This window comes from Panulirus ornatus, chromosome 7, assembly GCF_036320965.1.
Source record: "Panulirus ornatus isolate Po-2019 chromosome 7, ASM3632096v1, whole genome shotgun sequence".
NCBI classification, from domain to species: domain Eukaryota; kingdom Metazoa; phylum Arthropoda; class Malacostraca; order Decapoda; family Palinuridae; genus Panulirus; species Panulirus ornatus.
The window spans coordinates 14315646-14340589 of NC_092230.1; the positions used below are offsets into that span (position 1 = coordinate 14315646).

A 24944-nucleotide genomic window follows, 5' to 3' on the forward strand; every position below is an offset into this window, starting at 1 on the left:
GGAATTTATTAAAAAAGGGGGTGACTGTATTATTGACTGGTTGGTAAGGTTATTTAATGTATGTATGACTCATGGTGAGGTGCCTGAGGATTGGCGGAATGTGTGCATAGTGCCATTGTACAAAGGCAAAGGGGATAAGAGTGAGTGCTCAAATTACAGAGGTATAAGTCTGTTGAGTATTCCTGGTAAAAATTATATATATATATATATATATATATATATATATATATATATATATATATATATATATATTTTTTTTTTTGCTTTGTCGCTGTCTCCCGCGTTTGCGAGGTAGCGCAAGGAAACAGACGAAAGAAATGGCCCAACCCACCCCCATATACATGTATATACATACGTCCACACACGCAAAATATACATACCTACACAGCTTTCCATGGTTTACCCCAGACGCTTCACATGCCCCGATTTAATCCACTGACAGCACGTCAACCCCGGTATACCACATCGCTCCAATTCACTCTATTCCTTGCCCTCCTTTCACCCTCCTGCATGTTCAGGCCCCGATCACACAAAATCTTTTTCACTCCATCTTTCCACCTCCAATTTGGTCTCCCTCTTCTCCTCGTTCCCTCCACCTCCGACACATATATCCTCTTGGTCAATCTTTCCTCACTCATTCTCTCCATGCGCCCAAACCATTTCAAAACACCCTCTTCTGCTCTCTCAACCATGCTCTTTTTATTTCCACACATCTCTCTTACCCTTACATTACTTACTCGATCAAACCACCTCACACCACACATTGTCCTCAAACATCTCATTTCCGGCACATCCATCCTCCTGCGCACAACTCTATCCATAGCCCACACCTCGCAACCATACAACATTGTTGGAACCACTATTCCTTCAAACATACTCATTTTTGCTTTCCGAGATAATGTTCTCGACTTCCACACATTCTTCAAGGCTCCCAGAATTTTCGCCCCCTCCCCCACCCTATGATCCACTTCCGCTTCCATGGTTCCATCCGCTGCCAGATCCACTCCCAGATATCTAAAACACTTCACTTCCTCCAGTTTTTCTCCATTCAAACTCACCTCCCAATTGACTTGACCCTCAACCCTACTGTACCTAATAACCTTGCTCTTATTCACATTTACTCTTATATATATTTTTTTTTTTTGCCGCCGTCTCCCGCGTTTGCAAGGTAGCGCAAGGAAACAGACGAAAGAAATGGCCCAACCCACCCCCATACACATGTATATACACACACGTCCACACACGCAAATATACATACCTATACATCTCAATGTACACATATATATACACACACAGACACATACATATATACCTATGCAAACAATTCACACTGTCTGCCTTTATTCATTCCCATCGCCACCTCGCCACACATGGAATACCATCCCCCTACCCCCTCATGTGTGCAGGGTAGCGCTAGGAAAAGACAACAAAGGCCTCATTCACTCACACTCAGTCTCTAGCTGTCATGCAATAATGCCCGAAACCACAGCTCCCTTTCCACATCCAGGCCCCACACAACTCTCCATGGTTTACCCCAAACGCTTCACAAGCCCTGATTCAATCCACTGACAGCACGTCAACCCCGGTATACCACATCGATCCAATTCACTCTATTCCTTGCCCGCCTTTCACCCTCTTGCATGTTCAGGCCCCGATCACTCAAAATCTTTTTCATTCCATCTTTCCACCTCCAATCTGGTCTCCCACTTCTCGTTCCCTCCACCTCCGACACATATATCCTCTTGGTCAATCTTTCCTCACTCATTCTCTCCATGAGCCCAAACCATTTCAAAACACCCTCTTCCGCTCTCTCAACCATGCTCTTTTTATTTCCACACATCTCTCTTACCCTTACATTACTTACTCGATCAAACCACCTCACACCACACATTGTCCTCAAACATCTCATTTCCAGCACATCCACCCTCCTGCACACAACTCTATCCATAGCCCACGCCTTGCAACCATACAACATTGTTGGAACCACTATTCCTTCAAACATACCCATTTTTGCTTTCCAAGATAATGTTCTCGACTTCCACACATTCTTCAAGGCTCCCAGGATTTTCGCCCCCTCCCCCACCCTATGATTCACTTCCGCTTCCATGGTTCCATCCGCTGCCAGATCCACTCCCAGATATCTAAAACACTTTACTTCCTCCACTTTTTCTCCATTCAAACTTACCTCCCACTTGACTTGACCCTCAACCCTACTGTACCTAATAACCTTGCTCTTATTCACATTTACTCTTAACTTTCTTCTTTCACACACTTTACCAAACTCAGTCACCAGCTTCTGCAGTTTCTCACATGAATCAGCCACCAGCGCTGTATCATCAGCGAACAACAACTGACTCACTTCCCAAGCTCTCTCATCCACAACAGACTTCATTCTTGCCCCTCTTTCCAAAACTCTTGCATTCACCTCCCTAACAACCCCATCCATAAACAAATTAAATAACCATGGAGACATCACACACCCCTGCCGCAAACCTACATTCACTGAGAACCAATCACTTTCCTCTCTTCCTACACGTACACATGCCTTACATCCTCGATAAAAACTTTTCACTGCTTCTAACAACTTGCCACCCACACCATACATTCTTAATACCTTCCACAGAGCATCTCTATCAACTCTATCATATGCCTTCTCCAGATCCATAAATGCTACATACAAATCCATTTGCTTTTCTAAGTATTTCTCACATACATTCTTCATATATATATATATATATATATATATATATATATATATATATATATATATATATATATATTTTTTTTTTTATACTTTGTCGCTGTCTCCCGCGTTTGCGAGGTAGCGCAAGGAAACAGACGAAAGAAATGGCCCAACCCCCCCCCATACACATGTACATACACGCGTCCACACACGCAAATATACATACCTACACAGCTTTCCATGGTTTACCCCAGACGCTTCACATGCCTTGATTCAATCCACTGACAGCACGTCAACCCCTGTATACCACATCGCTCCAATTCACTCTATTCCTTGCCCTCCTTTCACCCTCCTGCATGTTCAGGCCCCGATCACACAAAATCTTTTTCACTCCATCTTTCCACCTCCAATTTGGTCTCCCTCTTCTCCTCGTTCCCTCCACCTACGACACATATATCCTCTTGGTCAATCTTTCCTCACTCATTCTCTCCATGTGCCCAAAGCATTTCAAAACACCCTCTTCTGCTCTCTCAACCACGCTCTTTTTATTTCCACACATCTCTCTTACCCTTACGTTACTTACTCGATCAAACCACCTCACACCACACATTGTCCTCAAACATCTCATTTCCAGCACATCCATCCTCCTGCGCACAACTCTATCCATAGCCCACGCCTCGTAACCATACAACATTGTTGGAACCACTATTCCTTCAAACATACCCATTTTTGCTTTCCGAGATAATGTTCTCGACTTCCACACATTTTTCAAGGCTCCCAAAATTTTCGCCCCCTCCCCCACCCTATGATCCACTTCCGCTTCCATGGTTCCATCCGCTGCCAGATCCACTCCCAGATATCTAAAACACTTCACTTCCTCCAGTTTTTCTCCATTCAAACTCACCTCCCAATTGACTTGACCCTCAACCCTACTGTACCTAATAACCTTGCTCTTATTCACATTTACTCTTAACTTTCTTCTTCCACACACTTTTCCAAACTCAGTCACCAGCTTCTGCAGTTTCTCACATGAATCAGCCACCAGCGCTGTATCATCAGCGAACAACAACTGACTCACTTCCCAAGCTCTCTCATCCCCAACAGACTTCATACTTGCCCCTCTTTCCAAAACTCTTGCATTTACCTCCCTAACAACCCCATCCATAAACAAATTAAACAACCATGGAGACATCACACACCCCTGCCGCAAACCTACATTCACTGAGAACCAATCACTTTCCTCTCTTCCTACACGTACACATGCCTTACATCCTCGATAAAAACTTTTCACTGCTTCTAACAACTTGCCTCCCACACCATATATTCTTAATACCTTCCACAGAGCATCTCTATCAACTCTATCATATGCCTTCTCCAGATCCATAAATGCTACATACAAATCCATTTGCTTTTCTAAGTATTTCTCACATACATTCTTCAAAGCAAACACCTGATCCACACATCCTCTACCACTTCTGAAACCGCACTGCTCTTCCCCAATCTGATGCTCTGTACATGCCTTCACCCTCTCAATCAATACCCTCCCATATAATTTACCAGGAATACTCAACAAACTTATACCTCTGTAATTTGAGCACTCACTCTTATCCCCTTTGCCTTTGTACAATGGCACTATGCACGCATTCCGCCAATCCTCAGGCACCTCACCATGAGTCATACATACATTAAATAACCTTACCAACCAGACAACAATACAGTCACCCCCTTTTTTAATAAATTCCACTGCAATACCATCCAAACCTGCTGCCTTGCCGGCTTTCATCTTCCGCAAAGCTTTTACTACCTCTTCTCTGTTTACCAAATCATTTTCCCTAACCCTCTCACTTTGCACACCACCTCGACCAAAACACCCTATATCTGCCACTCTGTCATCAGACACATTCAACAAACCTTCAAAATACTCATTCCATCTCCTTCTCACATCACCGCTACTTGTTATCACCTCCCCATTTACGCCCTTCACTGAAGTTCCCATTTGCTCCCTTGTCTTACGCACCCTATTTACCTCCTTCCAGAACATCTTTTTATTCTCCCTAAAATTTACTGATAGTCTCTCACCCCAACTCTCATTTGCCCTTTTTTTCACCTCTTGCACCTTTCTCTTGACCTCCTGTCTCTTTCTTTTATACTTCTCCCACTCAATTGCATTTTTTCCCTGCAAAAATCGTCCAAATGCCTCTCTCTTCTCTTTCACTAATACTCTTACTTCTTCATCCCACCACTCACTACCCTTTCTAAATAGCCCACCTCCCACTCTTCTCATGCCACAAGCATCTTTTGCGCAATCCATCACTGATTCCCTAAATACATCCCATTCCTCCCCCACTCCCCTTACTTCCATTGTTCTCACCTTTTTCCATTCTGTACACAGTCTCTCCTGGTACTTCCCCACACAGGTCTCCTTCCCAAGCTCACTTACTCTCACCACCTTCTTCACCCCAACATTCACTCCTCTTTTCTGAAAACCCATACTAATCTTCACCTTAGCCTCCACAAGATAATGATCAGACATCCCTCCAGTTGCACCTCTCAGCACATTAACATCCAAAAGTCTCTCTTTCGCACGCCTGTCAATTAACACGTAATCCAATAACGCTCTCTGGCCATCTCTCCTACTTACATAAGTATACTTATGTATATCTCGCTTTTTAAACCAGGTATTCCCAATCATCAGTCCTTTTTCAGCACATAAATCTACAAGCTCTTCACCATTTCCATTTACAACACTGAACACCCCATGCATACCAATTATTCCCTCAACTGCCACATTACTCACCTTTGCATTCAAATCACCCATCACTATAACCCGGTCTCGTGCATCAAAACCGCTAACACACTCATTCAGCTGCTCCCAAAACACTTGCCTCTCATGATCTTTCTTCTCATGCCCAGGTGCATATGCACCAATAATCACCCACCTCTCTCCATCAACTTTCAATTTTACCCATATTAATCGAGAATTTACTTTCTTACATTCTATCACATACTCCCACAACTCCTGTTTCAGGAGTATTGCTACTCCTTCCCTTGCTCTTGTCCTCTCACTAACCCCTGACTTCACTCCCCAGACATTTCCAAACCACTCTTCCCCTTTACCCTTGAGCTTCGTTTCACTCAAGAGCCAAAACATCCAGGTTCCTTTCCTCAAACATACTACCTATCTCTCCTTTTTTCACATCTTGGTTACATCCACACACATTTAGGCACCCCACTCTGAGCCTTCGAGGAGGATGATCACTCCCCGCGTGACTCCTTCTTCTGTTTCCCATTTTAGAAAGTTAATACAAGGAGGGGAGGATTTCCGGCCCCCCGCTCCCGTCCCCTCTAGTCGCTTTCTACGACACGCGAGGAATACGTGGGAAGTATTCTTTCACCCCTATCCCCAGGGATAATATACATATATATATACATATACACACACACACACACACACACACACACGCACACACACACACACACACATACATATATATACATATGAAAAATGTAAGAAACAATTTAGAAAACAAACTTTTAGCTTGAAATGAATGAAAAAAATGAATGTCACATAATGGTTCAACCTCTGGCTATGGAAAAGGAAATGTACAATTTATTCACACAAACGTCAATAGCAGTTCTCATCAATTTCACCACTGTATCAATAAGCTTCAATGTCTAAGCTACATTTATATATATATATATATATATATATATATATATATATATATATATATATATATATATATATATATATATATTTTTTTTTTTTTTATACTTTGTCGGTCTCCCGCGTTTGCGAGGTAGCGCAAGGAAACAGACGAAAGAAATGGCCCAACCCCCCCCATACACATGTACATACACACGTCCACACACGCAAATATACATACCTACACAGCTTTCCATGGTTTACCCCGGACGCTTCACATGCCTTGATTCAATCCACTGACAGCACGTCAACCCCTGTATACCACATCGCTCCAATTCACTCTATTCCTTGCCCTCCTTTCACCCTCCTGCATGTTCAGGCCCCGATCACACAAAATCCTTTTCACTCCATCTTTCCACCTCCAATTTGGTCTCCCTCTTCTCCTCGTTCCCTCCACCTCCGACACATATATCCTCTTGGTCAATCTTTCCTCACTCATTCTCTCCATGTGCCCAAACCATTTCAAAACACCCTCTTCTGCTCTCTCAACCACGCTCTTTTTATTTCCACACATCTCTCTTACCCTTACGTTACTTACTCGATCAAACCACTTCACATTACACATTGTCCTCAAACATCTCATTTCCAGCACATCCATCCTCCTGCGCACAACTCTATCCATAGCCCACGCCTCGCAAACATACAACATTGTTGGAACCACTATTCCTTCAAACATAGCCATTTTTGCTTTCCGAGATAATGTTCTCGACTTCCACACATTCTTCAAGGCTCCCAGGATTTTCGCCCCCTCCCCCATCCTATGATCCACTTCCGCTTCCATGGTTCCATCCGCTGCCAGATCCACTCCCAGATATCTATATATATATATTCACATGTATAATATTTCATTAATTATATTTATCATACTTTTTCGTTCTCCCGCGTTAGCGAGGTGGTGGTGCAAGGAAACAGTCTAAAGAATGGCCCAACCCACCAACACACACATTTATAAACATACATGTCAACACATGCACATACCTATACATTTCAATGTTATTTTATTTTTATCTTTATTATACTTTGTCGCCATCTCCCACGTTAGAGAGCTAGCGCAAGGAAACAGACGAAAGAATGGCCCAACCCACCCACATACACATGTACATACATACCTGTCCACACACGCACATATACATACCTATACATCTCAACATATACATATATATACACACATAAATATATACATATATACACACGTACATAATTCATAGTATGCCCTTATTCATTCCCGTCGCCACCCCGCCACGCATGAAATGACAACCCCCTTCCTAGCACTACCTCGCGCGCATGCGCGAGGTAGTGCTAGGAAGTGCTAAAGGTAGTGCTAGTGCTACTGCTAGGTAGTGCTAAACCACAAAAAGACAACAAAGGCCAAATTCATTCACACTCAGTCTCTAGCTGTCATGCATAACATACCAAAACCACAGCTTCTTTTCCACATCCAGGCCCCACAAAACTTTCCCATGCTTTACCCCAGACGCTTCATAAGCTCTGGTTCAATCGATTGACAGCATGTCGACCCCGGTATACCACATCGTTCCAATTCACTCTACTCCTTGCATGCCTTTCACCCTTCTGTATGTTCAGGCCCTCATCACTCAAAATCTTTTTCACTCCATCTTTCCACCTCCAATTTGGTCTCCCACTTCTCCTCATTCCCTCCACCTTTGACACATATATCCTCTTTGTCAATCTTTCCTCACACATTCTCTCCAAGTGACCAAACCATTTCAAAAAACCCTCTTCTGCTCTCTCAACCACACTCTTTTTATTACCACACATCTCTCTTACCCTTTCATTACTTACTCGATCAAACCACCTCACATCACATACTGTCCTCAAACATCTCATTTCCAACACATCCACCCTCCTCCGTGTAACTCTGCCTATAGCCCATGCCTTGCAACCATATAAGATTGTCGGAACAACTATTCCTTCAAACATAACCATTTTTGCATTCCGAGATAACGTTCTCGCCTTCCACACATTTTTCAATGCTCCTAAAACTTTTGCCCCCTCCCCCACCCTATGACTCACTTCCACTTCCATGGTACCATCCGCTGCCAAATCCACTCCCAGATATCTAAAACACTTCACTTCCTCCACTTTTTCTCCATTCAAACTTACCTCCCAATTGACTTGTCCCTCAACCCTACTGTACCTAATAACCTTGCTCTAATTCACATTTACTTTCAGCTTTCTTCTTTCACACATTTTACCAAACTCAGTCATCAGCTTCTGCAGTTTCTCACCAGAATCAGCCACCACTGCTGTATCATCAGCAAAAAAACAACAACTGACTCACCTACCAAGCTCTCTTATCCACAACAGACTGCAACTTGCCCCTCTCTCCAAAACTGTTGCATTCACTTCCCTAACAACCCCATCCATAAACAAATCAAACAACCATGGACACATCACACACCCCTGCCACAAACAGACATTCACTGAGAACCTATCACTTTCCTCTATTCCTACTCATACACATGCCTTACATCCTCGATAAAAACTTTTCACTGCTTCTAACAACTTGCCTCCCACACCAGATATTCTTAATACATTCCACTGAGCATCTCTATCAACTCTATCATATGCCTTCTTCAGATCCATAAATGCTACATACAAATCCTCTACCACTTCTGAAACCACATTGCTCTTCCCCAATCTGATGCTCTGTACATGCCTTCACCCTTTCAGTCAATACCCTCCCATATAATTTCCCAGGAATACTCAACAAACTTATACCTCTGTGATTTGAGCACTCACCTTTATCCCTTTTGCCTTTTTACAATACAATTCAACGTATACATATATATACATACAGAGAGATATACATATATCCACATGTATATAATTCATTCCCGTCACCACCCCTCCACACATGAAATGACAGCCCCCTCCTCCACATGGCCGCAAGGTAGCGCTAGGAAAAGACAACAAAAGCCACATTCATTCACACTCAGTCTCTAGCTGTCATGTATAATGCACCGAAACCAGAGCTCCCTATCCACATCCAGGCCCCACAAAACTTTCCATGGTTTACCCCAGTCACTTCACATGCCCTGGTTTAATCCACTGACAGCATGTCGAGTCCGGTATACCACATCGTTCCAGTTCACTCTATTCCTTGCATGCCTTTCACCCTCCTTCACGTTCAGGCCCCGATCGCTCAAAATCTTTTACACTCCATCCTTCCATGTACAATATAGAGACTAATAAAAACTTACCGACAAGTGTGACACTAGGGAACCTGTCTTTCTTCATCACATGACTTCAAGTAGCTGTAGGCGAGATGAATATGCCCAACTCAGAGCCAAGTTATGATGACACTCTTCAATTTGGGTAATCTGAGGATTCCCACCTTTTGATCTCTGGTCGTATACCTTTTAGCTTTTGATTAGTTGTTAAATTACTCCATCAAATAAAATGGAGTAATTCATTCATCATATATTTGTGCGGCATTTGAGAACTTATAATTTTCTTCAGTATCATTAATGTAATGTATTATCATTTGTCCATTAAATATAAAATCAATTACATCTGTTAAATCAAGAGCTTCTGTACTTTTATAGATATTTGCTAGGAGACAAGTGAGATTCTAAAATATCAAAATAAATCAGTGGTCAGAAAAAAAAGACAAACATGACAGGATTCTTCCAGATTACAGCAATCCCCCTATGTAACAGATACCACCACTTCACAGGATCTCAAGAGAGATATTGGTAACGTGCAAATGCACTGCCCCAAGACCAGACTCCTGAAACTCAGTCTTTGTAATAATAATAAAAAAAAAAAGCAAAAACCTCCTACACGAGCAGTAAATTTCCAATGGAAAAAAGAAGTCTTAATTTTGTTATCATTCCTGCGAGTTTAAATACTCACATCACCCCACACCACATAGGTGGAAGAATATCAATCTTAAAAACACTACTGACCAACAACACTAACATCATACATCAAAATCTTCATGAGTCCTAAGATGCAAACCAACTGAATTTATGAAACTGAACAATCTACATCATCCAAGACATCATTTCAGGGCTGGAAGGTCTTGCCTATCTCAGTTGCTTAACCATTTTGATAAAATTGTTGTGGCTCTGGTAAACAAACAAAATGTTCACATAATTTACATAGATTTTATAAGCACACAGATATCCTGTGAATTTCCAACTGAAAAACAGGAATTAGCAAGTTACATGTAATGAAAATTAAAATTCTCAGATGAATTATTGAACACAAACCATAAACTAAAACAAAAGGAAGCTTATCAAATAAATTACTGAAAACTGACCATAAACTAAAATGTCACCTGAAAAACAGGAAAGGGAAGAAGAGGAAACCACAAATAAAAAATAACCCAAAATACTTTTATTCATAAATAAAATGCATAACCAGTAATACCAGCTCTGTAGGCCCACAAAAAACAGAAATTATTTTTACAGATGAATGCCATGAGATAAATGAGATTCTAAAACAGTGATATGAATCAGTATTCAGAGACAGAAACCACATTACAAGTAAGTGACCCAAAAAATTTCTTCCAAAATAGTAATCCCCTAAGTTTGCACACAGCAGATATCACCACCTAAGCAAAGGATTTCTAAAGGGCTATTTAGAGCATGCCCATGCGCTAAACCCCAGACCAAGAATCACGGAACTCAGTCTTAATAAAGAAACACAAAACATCTCTAGCATGAGCACTAAATATCCTCTGGAGAAAAAGTCAAGATCCTGGTATCATTCCTTAGTCTAAAACTGACACACACACACCTCCCCATTCCATAAGGGTGGAAGCAGCAAAGCAGTCCCAAAAGTTTTCATTCAATAGCATTAACATTACGCATCATAAAAAAATTTGAGAGTCCAAACGGGCAAACTGACTGATTTCATGTGAACACTGTCCATAACCAAGGACAACATGGTTTCAAGATGAGAAGATTTCGTCTCTCTCAGTAGATAGCAAGATAATATTGTTAATTCTCTGGAAAACAAAGAAAATTATGGTGTGATTTACAAAAGCTTTGCAAATGCAATTGATAAATGTGATCATGGTGTCATGGGATATAAATTGCAAAAGATGGGAATAACCAGAAAAACAGGGAGATGGATATACAACTTTTATACTAACTAATTACAACCCGTAGTTGTAAACCATGTCATCTTCTTTGCCTCCACGGTGAATAGCTCAGTCCCCAAAAAAGGACCGTACTTGCAAACCTTCTGTTCCTTATTCTCATACATAACGCTGACAGAAAAATGAGATAGTTTCATTACATCCTTTGCAGATCATACAAGAATAAATGCAAATCACATCGACAGTGGATGCACAAAAGGCTTCAAGAACACATAGTTATGAACCTGTATTCTTCAGTGTGTGTTGGGTAGTGGTATATGGTGGGCACATGGGCAGTCGAGGTAACATCTGGTAGGTGAATGCTCACCTCTCACTCACAGGTCCCCCTTGATCTCAAGCTCTAGCCAATCACAGTCAAGATGGGGGAGATGTCCAAGTGGAGTCTGTATCTCATTCGCCTATTTCTTGTTCTCATCCAATTAGAACTGACTCTTGCAAGTTATCCCTCTAAGAAATACCCTGAGGGTTTTGTTGAGACGATTCCCTAAACTGCCAGTGCCCAGAGAGGCAGTTTAACTTTCTCTTGCCCACTGTATGTAGCCACTGCACTATATTGTATTGTATTGTACTGCATTTATTTGACTGCTAAGTCACATATACTTAGCCTATGTGTAGAATAAACTAGAAGTCTTACTTTCATTATCTCTACGTTTTAGTAGGGGAAGAGATCTCTTGGTTTGAAAACTTACCTGGACTGTAATAATACTTTCTGTGCCCTCTCATGTATTGTTTTCATTCTTTCTTTTAATATAAGTAGCTTTACTCTCTATGTTTAATTTCATCCCTTAACTTAAAATCTAAAGTAACATTACCCATGTTAAATGGCAAGAAACTGGTGAACCTGCCAGGATTTTCTTACCCTGAAGTCTATTCCTCGTTTGTTAATCATGTGAACCTGCCAGGACTGTCTTACCCTAAAGTCTCTTCCTCATTAGTTAATCATGTCGTTGATGAGTGAAGCTGATGTGGAACATTTCTGTTGGTCTGAGCCTTCCCCAAGTGATATCAAATCCTTAACATTTATGAGTTGAAGCTTGTTGCAGAGAGGCTTGCATTGGTGTATGGCAGGAATGTTTGTAAAGTAGAGTTGGAGGCTTTGGTAATAAATAAATTAGTTGGTGAGGAGTTAGGAGGTACTGTGCCTGATGTTGAAAAAAGTGCTGATGGTACTGTTTCACCATCAAGGCCAGCTGGTTTAGCCCCTGCCCAGCTCCCTTTTGATTTTAATGTTAACTCTGAATACTTGCGACTTCAGCTAGAGATTACTAGACTTAACACACAGGAACAGGAGGAACAGACTGAACTAGCTCAGATTAATGCACAGGTGCGAATGGAAGAAGCTAGACTTGAACATATCAAGCTACCTTTGGAACAAGAGAGAATACGAGAGGTCGTGCTAAAGCCAGTAAGTTTGATTTTACAAAACATAAGATTTGTACCTAAGTTCTGTGAGGATACCTAAATTTTTCATAAGCTTGAAAAGTGGCCAATCAACTCTCATGGCCCTAGATGCCTTGGTTGATTATGTTACAAACTGTTCTTATTGGTAAAGCTCAGATCACATACATAGACTTGTCTGATAAACCAATGTACTGATTTTGAAGTATCCCTTATCCAAAATGCCTGGGCCCAGAAGTGTTACGGATTTAGGATTTTTTCAGATTTTAGAATATTTGCACATTATGATTTGAGGAAAACGGGATGGTACGGAAACAAAGAGGTTAGAGCTGAGACATATCTCAACGTTTCGAATGTTCATCAGTCTTCCTCAGTAAATTCTGATTCCAGCATTCATTGGGGCCATATTCCCCAGCAAGTGATGGTCTCCTAGTCAGATGCCTTGGTGTGATGCTCACTGATTGGATTGCTTGTCCTGCTACCTCCACAGAGATCTCTGCTACCTGATGCAACCAGCAGATGAACCCAGACCTTGTGTTAACATTGCCTTTGGTAGCGATGTAAGCCACTTCTAATGTCTTTCTTATTTGTTTGCTTAGGCCTTGTGCAATATTCTTGCCTCGTCCCACTACACGGATTTGCAGCAATGAGTTCTCTTTCACTAACAATCTTACTTCTTCATGCCAACACTCACTATCCTTTCTAATCTGCCCACCTCCCACCTTTCTCATGCCACAAGCATCTTTTGTTGCAAGCCATCACTGCTTCCCTAAATACATCCCATTCCTCCCCCACTCCCCTTACATCCTTTGCTCTCACCTTTTTCCATTCTGCACTCAATCTCTACTGGTACTTCCTCACACAAGTCTCCTTTCCAAGCTCACTTACTCTCACCACTTTCTTCATCCCAACATTCTCTCTTCTTTTCTGAAAACCTCTACAAATCTTCACCTTCGCCTCCACAAGATATTGATCAGACATCCCTCAGTTGCCCCCTCCTCAGCACATTAACATCCAAAAGTCTCTTTCACAAACCTATCAATTAACACATAATCTCTGTGTTTAATTTCATCCCTTAAATTTAAAGTAGCATTACCCATGTTATGTAACAACATTAACAAAATTTTCGAGTGAGCCACATTGATAACAACATGCTTTTCAATGGGGATTAGTTTCAACCCCTCCAGTATGGGGAAAATTAAATGAAAAATAACACAGAATACTTGATAGACACAATCATAAACCAGTTGAACAATACGGCAGACCTTAAGAATAAAAATGTCTCATAACCTCATCTTCAGTGAACGTTCAACAATAAAAATTATAGCTACTTCCACCAAAAGGATGGTGGGCTGGATTGTTTGGACCTAAAACAAGAGGAGCCAGTGAAGATGATATTCAAGGTGCTAATTGTTTTACTAAGTGGATACGGCTGTTTTCAAGCATTTTCTATCAATGCAAGCAAAACTAGAATCACAGTGTTCAGGGGTATTTCACAGCCCAAATTCATACGATAAAGGAATCAAATTACTATGAATGGCTGAAATCTCCTTAGAGCACAGACAGGAGAGGTATATTATCATCTACACATGGAAAACAAGCACAGACAGGGGTGGGATTTCATCATCTACACCTACAAATTCAGAAATCCTACTGGCATGACAAGCATGGAAGACTTTGTAAACTATTACCTCTGAAATGCAAAGGAATGATATGCACAAAGAGAGAACATCTTAAATGGCTGGGGCCTAAGACTCTTCGACATTTTGTCTGCTATCACATGAAATACCATAGGATGCAGAGTAAAGGAGTTTAAAAGTATCCTGCGTACCAAACCAGCCAGGCAGTGGGAGGTATGTGAGCCTGCAGGCTGCAGCTTCGAACTGCTTAGTTGATCAGCAGCCCAATGCAACACTCTTGTGTGGGCTGAAGACCCCAGAAGAATTCAAAAGGTATAACCAAATCAGTATCTCTGTGCTCATAATTAATTGAAATATTCCAGTCTCTGCTTTCGTCATCAATTTCCATTGTGGACTCTCCCTCTAAGCCATGTCAAGCCCAATTAAGTCACCTACATCACTCTCCATTATAGCATTTCCCATTTCTGAGTTTTTAACTTGTGATTGGTGTGATTTCCTCTTGACTTTTTCCACTTGTTGAAAAGTAAGGGTAGTGCTTTTGCAAACTTTTCTTTATCCTCCTCAGGTTCCCATTTAATGTCCCCAATTGCAAAAATAAATGTGTCAGAAGCAGGACAATGCAAATAAACAACACAGCCTGCTTGCCCATAAAAGCACTTTTGACATTTTGATCATGTCATAGTTTATGTTCTGCACAGTGATGAGCATTCCTGCATATGAAGCAATTTTAACTTACAATCTTAACACTGATGCTCCCTGTTTACATGTCAACACCTATTGTGTTTTCTATGTCAAATGAGAGGTATGGTAGGCAAAAGTTAGCACTCTGAGATTTCATTTTCTATTATAATCTTTTTCATTATTACCACCACTATCAAGTTCATTACTTCCACTATTATTAGTTATGAATTCTATAACTCAGTTGTACATAGACATTCAATTTTTTTTTCATTAAACATCAAGTTGCCTTCCTCTTCTTCACTTTGTCAGTTTTCTCACCCTCTGTATAACCCTCCCTTAATTTCTCTGCAGTAACTAATTACCCCTATTCATCATTTATCATCCCATGCATTCTTAGTCTATTTAACTACAGCCCTAGGCCACAGTGAGCCATTACAGTTGTTTTTCCCCTGAACAGTTCCCCAAAGGGGGTTGGTGTTATTCACTCTATATGTTCATTCTATATTTCTTCTTCCTATATCTATCTTATTTCATTTTGTTATACTTAGTCACTGTTTCCCGCATTAGCGAGGTAGCACAAGGAAACAGATGAAAGAATGGCCCAATCCACCCACATACACATGCACATATACATACCTATACATTTCAAAGTTTACTTACATATACATATACATATATTTATTTTTCTATTTATTTTGCTTTGTCACTGTCTCCCGCGTTTGCGAGGTAGCGCAAGGAAACAGACGAAAGAAATGGCCCAACCCACCCCCATATACATGTATATACATCCACGTCCACACACGCAAATATACATACCTATACGTCTCAATGTACACATATATATACACACATAGACACATACATATATACCCATGCACACAATTCACACTGTCTGCCTTTATTCATTCCCATCGCCACCTCGCCACACATGGAATACCATCCCCCTCCCCCCTCATGTGTGCGAGGTAGCGCTAGGAAAAGACAACAGAGGCCCCATTCGTTCACACTTAGTCTCTAGCTGTCAGGCAATAATGCCCAAAACCACAGCTCCCTTTTCACATCCAGGCCCCACACAACTTTCCATGGTTTACCCCAGATGCTTCACATGCCCTGATTCAATCCACTGACAGCACATCAACCCTGGTATACCACATCGATCCAATTCACTCTATTCCTTGCCTGCCTTTCACCCTCCTGCATGTTCAGGCCCCGATCACTCAAAATCTTTTTCACTCCATCTTTCCACCTCCAATTTGGTCTCCCACTTCTCCTCGTTCCCTCCACCTCCGACACATATATCCTCTTGGTCAATCTTTCCTCACTCATTCTCTCCATGTGCCCAAACCATTTCAAAACACCCTCTTCTGCTCTCTCAACCACACTTTTTTTATTTCCACACATCTCTCTTACCCTTACATTACTTACTTGATCAAACCACCTCACACCACACACTGTCCTCAAACATCTCATTTCCAGCACATTCACCCTCCTGCGCACAACTCTATCCATAGCCCACGCCTCGCAACCATACAACATTGTTGGAACCACTATTCCTTCAAACATACCCATTTTTGCTTTCCGAGATAATGTTCTCGACTTCCACACATTCTTCAACGCTCCTAGGATTTTTGCCCCCTCCCCCACCCTATGATTCACTTCCATGGTTCCATCCACTGCCAGATCCACTCCCAGATATCTAAAACACTTTACTTCCTCCAGTTTTTCTCCATTCAAACTTACCTCCCAATTGACTTGACCCTCAACCCTACTGTACCTAATAACCTTGCTCTTATTCACATTTACTCTTAACTTTCTTCTTTCACACACTTTACCAAACTCAGTCACCAGCTTCTGCAGTTTCTCACATGAATCAGCCACCAGCGCTGTATCATCAGCGGACAACAACAGACTCACTTCCCAAGCTCTCTCATCCACAACTGACTTCATACTTGCCCCTCTTTCCAAAACTCTTGCATTCACCTCCCTAACAACCCCATCCATAAACAAATTAAACAACCATGGAGACATCACACACCCCTGCCGCAAACCTACATTCACTGAGAACCAATCACTTTCCTCTCTTCCTACACGTACACATGCCTTACATACTTGATAAAAACTTTTCACTGCTTTTAACAACTTGCCTCCCACACCATATATTCTTAATACCTTCCACAGAGCATCTCTATCAACTCTATCATATGCCTTCTCCAGATCCATAAATGCTACATACAAATCCATTTGCTTTTCTAACTATTTCTCACATACATTCTTCAAAGCAAACACCTGATCCACACATCCTCTACCACTTCTGAAACCACACTGCTCTTCCCCAATCTGATGCTCTGTACATGCCTTCACCCTCTCAATCAATACCCTCCCATATAATTTACCAGGAATACTCAACAAACTTATACCTCTGTAATTTGAGCACTCACTCTTATCCCCTTTGCCTTTGTACAATGGCACTATGCACACATTCCACCAATCCTCAGGCACCTCACCATGAGTCATACATACATTAAATAACCTTACCAACCAGTCAACAATACAGTCACCACCTTCTTTAATAGATTCCACTGTAATACCATCCAAACCTGCCGCCTTGCCGGCTTTCATCTTCCGCAAAGCTTTTACTACCTCTTCTCTGTTTATGAAATCATTTTCCCTAACCCTCTCACTTTGCACACCAAAACACCTCAACCCAAAACACCCTATATCTGCCACTCTATCATCAAACACATTCAACAAACCTTCAAAATACTCACTCCATCTCCTTCTCACATCACCACTACTTGTTATCACCTCCCCATTAGCGCCCTTCACTGAAGTTCCCATTTGCTCCCTTGTCTTACGCACTTTATTTACCTCCTTCCAGAACATTTTTTTTTTTTTTTATATACTTTGTCGCTGTCTCCCGCGTTTGCGAGGTAGCGCAAGGAAACAGACGAAAGAAATGGCCCAACCCCCCCCCATACACATTTATATACATACGTCCACACACGCAAATATACATACCTACACAGCTTTCCATGGTTTACCCCAGACGCTTCACATGCCCTGATTCAATCCACTGACAGCACGTCAACCCCGGTATACCACATCGCTCCAATTCACTCTAATCCTTGCCCTCCTTTCACCCTCCTGCATGTTCAGGCCCCGATCACACAAAATCTTTTTCACTCCATCTTTCCACCTCCAATTTGGTCTCCCTCTTCTCCTCGTTCCCTCCACCTCCGACACATATATCCTCTTGGTCAATCTTTCCTCACTCATTCTTTCCATGTGCCCAAACCACTTCAAAACACCCTCTTCTGCTCTCTCAACCACGCTCTTTTTATTTCCACACATCTCTCTTACCCTTAAGTTACTCACTCGATCAAACCACCTCACACCACACATTGTCCTCAAACATCTCATTTCCAGCACATCCATCCTCCTGCGCACAACTCTATCCATAGCCCACGCCTCGCAACCATACAACATTGTTGGAACCACTATTCCTTCAAACATACCCATTTTTGCTTTCCGAGATAATGTTTCTCGACTTCCACACATTCTTCAAAGGGCCCCAGAATTTTCGCCCCTCCCCCACCCTATGATCCACTTCCGCTTCATGGTTCCATCCGCTGCCAGATCCACTCCCAGATATCTAAAACACTTCACATCCTCCAGTTTTTCTCCATTCAAACTCACCTCCCAATTGACTTGACCCTCAACCCTACTGTACCTAATAACCTTGCTCTTATTCACATTTACTCTTAACTTTCTTCTTCCACACACTTTACCAAACTCAGTCACCAGCTTCTGCAGTTTCTCACATGAATCAGCCACCAGCGCTGTATCATCAGCGAACAACAACGACTCACTTCCCAAGCTCTCTCATCCACAACTGACTTCATACTTGCCCCTCTTTCCAAAACTCTTGCATTCACCTCCCTAACAACCCCATCCATAAACAAATTAAACAACCATGGAACATCACACACCCCTGCCGCAAACCTACATTCACTGAGAACCAATCACTTTCCTCTCTTCCTACACGTACACATGCCTTACATACTTGATAAAAACTTTTCACTGCTTTTAACAACTTGCCTCCCACACCATATATTCTTAATACCTTCCACAGAGCATCTCTATCAACTCTATCATATGCCTTCTCCAGATCCATAAATGCTACATACAAATCCATTTGCTTTTCTAACTATTTCTCACATACATTCTTCAAAGCAAACACCTGATCCACACATCCTCTACCACTTCTGAAACCACACTGCTCTTCCCCAATCTGATGCTCTGTACATGCCTTCACCCTCTCAATCAATACCCTCCCATATAATTTACCAGGAATACTCAACAAACTTATACCTCTGTAATTTGAGCACTCACTCTTATCCCCTTTGCCTTTGTACAATGGCACTATGCACACATTCCACCAATCCTCAGGCACCTCACCATGAGTCATACATACATTAAATAACCTTACCAACCAGTCAACAATACAGTCACCACCTTCTTTAATAGATTCCACTGTAATACCATCCAAACCTGCCGCCTTGCCGGCTTTCATCTTCCGCAAAGCTTTTACTACCTCTTCTCTGTTTATGAAATCATTTTCCCTAACCCTCTCACTTTGCACACCAAAACACCTCAACCCAAAACACCCTATATCTGCCACTCTATCATCAAACACATTCAACAAACCTTCAAAATACTCACTCCATCTCCTTCTCACATCACCACTACTTGTTATCACCTCCCCATTAGCGCCCTTCACTGAAGTTCCCATTTGCTCCCTTGTCTTACGCACTTTATTTACCTCCTTCCAGAACATTTTTTTTTTTTTTTATATACTTTGTCGCTGTCTCCCGCGTTTGCGAGGTAGCGCAAGGAAACAGACGAAAGAAATGGCCCAACCCCCCCCCCATACACATTTATATACATACGTCCACACACGCAAATATACATACCTACACAGCTTTCCATGGTTTACCCCAGACGCTTCACATGCCCTGATTCAATCCACTGACAGCACGTCAACCCCGGTATACCACATCGCTCCAATTCACTCTAATCCTTGCCCTCCTTTCACCCTCCTGCATGTTCAGGCCCCGATCACACAAAATCTTTTTCACTCCATCTTTCCACCTCCAATTTGGTCTCCCTCTTCTCCTCGTTCCCTCCACCTCCGACACATATATCCTCTTGGTCAATCTTTCCTCACTCATTCTTTCCATGTGCCCAAACCACTTCAAAACACCCTCTTCTGCTCTCTCAACCACGCTCTTTTTATTTCCACACATCTCTCTTACCCTTATGTTACTCACTCGATCAAACCACCTCACACCACACATTGTCCTCAAACATCTCATTTCCAGCACATCCATCCTCCTGCGCACAACTCTATCCATAGCCCACGCCTCGCAACCATACAACATTGTTGGAACCACTATTCCTTCAAACATACCCATTTTTGCTTTCCGAGATAATGTTCTCGACTTCCACACATTCTTCAAGGCCCCCAGAATTTTCGCCCCCTCCCCCACCCTATGATCCACTTCCGCTTCCATGGTTCCATCCGCTGCCAGATCCACTCCCAGATATCTAAAACACTTCACTTCCTCCAGTTTTTCTCCATTCAAACTCACCTCCCAATTGACTTGACCCTCAACCCTACTGTACCTAATAACCTTGCTCTTATTCACATTTACTCTTAACTTTCTTCTTCCACACACTTTACCAAACTCAGTCACCAGCTTCTGCAGTTTCTCACATGAATCAGCCACCAGCGCTGTATCATCAGCGAACAACATCTTTTTATTCTCCCTAAAATTTAATGATACTCTCTCACCCCAAATCTCATTTGCCCTCTTTTTCACCTCCTGCACCTTTCTCTTGACCTCCTGTCTCTTTCTTTTATACATCTCCCACTCAATTGCATATACATATACATATATACATATACATATATACAAGTTGTTAGAAGCAGTGAAAAGTTTTTATCGAGGATGTAAGGCATGTGAACGTGTAGGAAGAGAGGAAAGTGATTGGTTCTCAGTGAATGTAGGTTTGCGGCAGGGGTGTGTAATGTCTTCATGGTTGTTTAATCTGTTTAATTTGTTTTGTTAGGGAGGTGAATGCAAGAGTTTTGGAAAGAGGGGCAAGTATGCAGTCTGTTGTGGATGAGAGAGCTTGGAAAGTGGGAAGTGAGTCAGTTGTTGTTCGCTGATGATACAGCGCTGGTGGCTTATTCATGTGAGAAACTGCAGAAGCTGGTGACTGAGTTTGGTAAAGTGTGTGAAAGAAGAAAGTTAAGAGTAAATGTGAATAAGAGCAAGATTATTAGGTACAGTAGGGTTGAGGGTCAAGTCAATTGGGAGGTAAGTTTGAATGGAGAAAAACTAGAGGAAGTAAAGTGTTTTAGATATCTGGGAGTGGATCTGGCACCGGATGGAACCATGGAAGCGGAAGTGAATCATAGGGTGGGGGAGGGGGCGAAAATCCTAGGAGCATTGAAGAATGTGTGGAAGTTGAGAGCATTATCTCGGAAAGCAAAAATGGCTATGTTTGAAGGAATAGTGGTTCCAACAATGTTGTATGGTTGCGAGGCGTGGGCTATGGATAGAGTTGTGCACAGGAGGGTGGATGTGCTGGAAATGAGATGTTTGAGGACAATGTGTGGTGTGAGGTGGTTTGATCGAATAAGTAATATAAGGGTAAGAGAGATGTGTGGAAATAAAAAGAGCGTGGTTGAGAGAGCAGAAGAGGGTGTTTTGAAATGGTTTGGGCACATGGAGAGAATGAGTGAGGAAAGATTGACCAAGAGGATATATGTGTCGGAGGTGGAGGGAACGAGGAGAAGTGGGAGACCAAATTGGAGGTGGAAAGATGGAGTGAAAAAGATTTTGAGTGATCGGGGCCTGAACATGCAGGAGGGTGAAAGGCGGGCAAAGAATAGAATGAATTGGATCAATGTGGTATACCGGGGTTGACGTGCTGTCAGTGGATTGAATCAGGGCATGTGAAGCATCTGGGGTAAACCATGGAAAGTTGTGTGGGGACTGGATGTGGAAAGGGAGCTGTGGTTTCGGGCATTATTGCATGACAGCTAGAGACTGAGTGTGAATGAATGGGGCCTTTGTTGTCTTTTCCTAGCGCTACCTCGCACACATGAGGGGGGAGGGGGATGGTATTCCATGTGTGGCGAGGTGGCGATGGGAATGAATAAAGGCAGACAGTGTGAACTGTGTGCATGGGTATATATGTATGTGTCTGTGTGTGTATATATATATGTGTACATTGAGATGTATAGGTATGTATATTTGCGTGTGGACGTGTATGTATATACATGTGTATGGGGGTGGGTTGGGCCATTTCTTTCGTCTGTTTCCTTGCACTACCTCACAAATGCGGGGGACAGCGGCAAAAAAAAAAAAAAAAAAAAACATATACACATGTACATATTTATACTTGCTGCCTTCATCCATTCCCGTCGACAGCCCATCAAACATGAAATAGCACGCCCCTCTCCCTGCACGTGCACAGGGTAGCACAGGGAAAAAACAACAAACGCCACATTCATTCACACTCAATCTCTAGCTGTCATGTAATGCACCGAAACCACAGCTCCCTTTCCAGACCCAGGCCCCACAAAACTTTCCATGGTTTACTCCAGATGCTTCACATGCCCTGGTTCAATCTATTGACAGCACACTGACCCTGGTATACCACATCATTCCAATTCACCCTATTCCTTGCATGCCTTTCACCCTTCCATAAGCTCAGGCCACGATCGCCCAAAATCTTTTTTACTCCATCATTCCACCTCCAATTTGGTCTCCCACTTCTCCTCGTTCTCTACCTCTGACACATATATCCTCTTTGTCAATCTTTCCTCACTCATTCTCTACATGTGACCAAACCATTTCAATACACCTCTTCTGCTCGCTCAACAACACTCTTTTTATTACCACACATCTCTCTTTCCCTTTCATTACTTATTCCATCAAACCACCTCACACCACATATTATCCTCAAACATTTCATTTCCAACACATCCACCCTCCTCCACACAAGCCTATCTATAGCCCATGCCTCACAACCATACAACATTGTTGGAACCACTATTCCTTCAAACATACCTATTTTTGCTCTCTGAGATAACGTTCTCACCTTCTACACATTCTTCAATGCTCCCAGAACCTTCGCTCCCTCCCGCACCTTGTGATTCACTTCCACTTCCATGGTTCCATTCGCTGCTAAATCCACTCCCAGATATCTAAAACACTTCATTTCCTCCAATTTTTCTCCATTCAAACTTACCTCCCAATTAACTTGTCCCTCAACCCTACTGAACCTAATAACCTTGCTCTTGTTCACATTTACCCTCAGCTTTCTTCTTTCACACACTTTACCAAACTCATCCACAACAGACTGCATACTTGCCCCTCTCTCCAAAACTCTTGCATTCACCTCCCTAACCACCCCACTGATAAACAAATTAAACAACCATGGAGACATTACACACCCACGCCACAAACCAACATTCACTGGGAACCAATCACTTTCCTCTCTTCCTACTCGTACACATGCCATACATACCTGGTAAAAACTTCTCAATGCTTCTAGCAACTTACCTCCCACACTATATATGGTAATCTAAAACAACTAATTCATCATTCCTGTTTTCCCAACTTAGCATCATGTTTTTGATTATTGAAAAATACCTGTTGTAGATACAAGTGTCTTGGTCCTGGGTGCCACAGGCATTCAAGTTTATGGCTCTTCTGAGGTAGTGCAGTGCTGACAGACTTTCTTCACTCACTTTGTTCAACATTTCACAAAAATAACTGAGTACCACTGTCTGCATATTTACAGAAAATATGCAGTATCAGTCTATGCTTTTCCTTTTTCTTTCACTTTACTTTGAAAACCTTGGAGTAAGGAAACATCTCCTAGTGCCATCACCTGGGAAGAACCAATGTTAAGATGCTCCCAGTCAAACTCACTAGCACTTTCTGGCTTACAAATCCTTTGTTTTCCTTTATTTCATAAATGTCAATCTTTATTCAACATTAATCTTTATTCTACAATAATCAGATTATCCCTGCCATGGTACAAACTTAGGCATGGGTTTCACATGTAGTGAATTATATCCTTTTTCCACAATACACACACACTGACCAAGTCTGATACCAGTCACTATCAGTACTATCTCTACCACCATTGTCAGCACTAACTCCATCACCAGCTTCACCTCTACCATTACTCCACCTCTAATATTACTAACACCAACTCCACCCCCAACATCACCACCACTATACCCCCAATACCACCACCAACTGCACACCTACCATCACCAATTACACCACCAACATAGACAATAAGCAAACTGTACTCTCCATTGAGGTCCTTTTCAACCAATGACTGAAACATTTCTTCTTTTACTTCTTCATGATAGGGAAAGAATCCATTATAAATGGCAACACATAATGTCACTAAAATCCCCCCCAAATCAATATAAACATGAAATGAGAAGTGGGTGCACTTTCACTTACTAAGGTGTGGGAACAACAGCTGAGATGCATAAACTTAGTTCCCAAAGACATTATGCTCCACCCACTCATCTTTCCATTGAATATGATGTACATTCTGAACTTTGTGATGCATAGAATGGCTCAGAAGATTTTCAATGAATTTTCA

General features: G+C 42.0%; 1 protein-coding gene across 1 annotated transcript in view; it reads right to left on the reverse strand.

Moving 5' to 3' along the window:
* Nucleotides 1-24944, reverse strand: part of LOC139749422 (BTB/POZ domain-containing protein 7) — a 409317-nt gene that overhangs the window by 325738 nt on the left and 58635 nt on the right. The window lies entirely within an intron of this gene.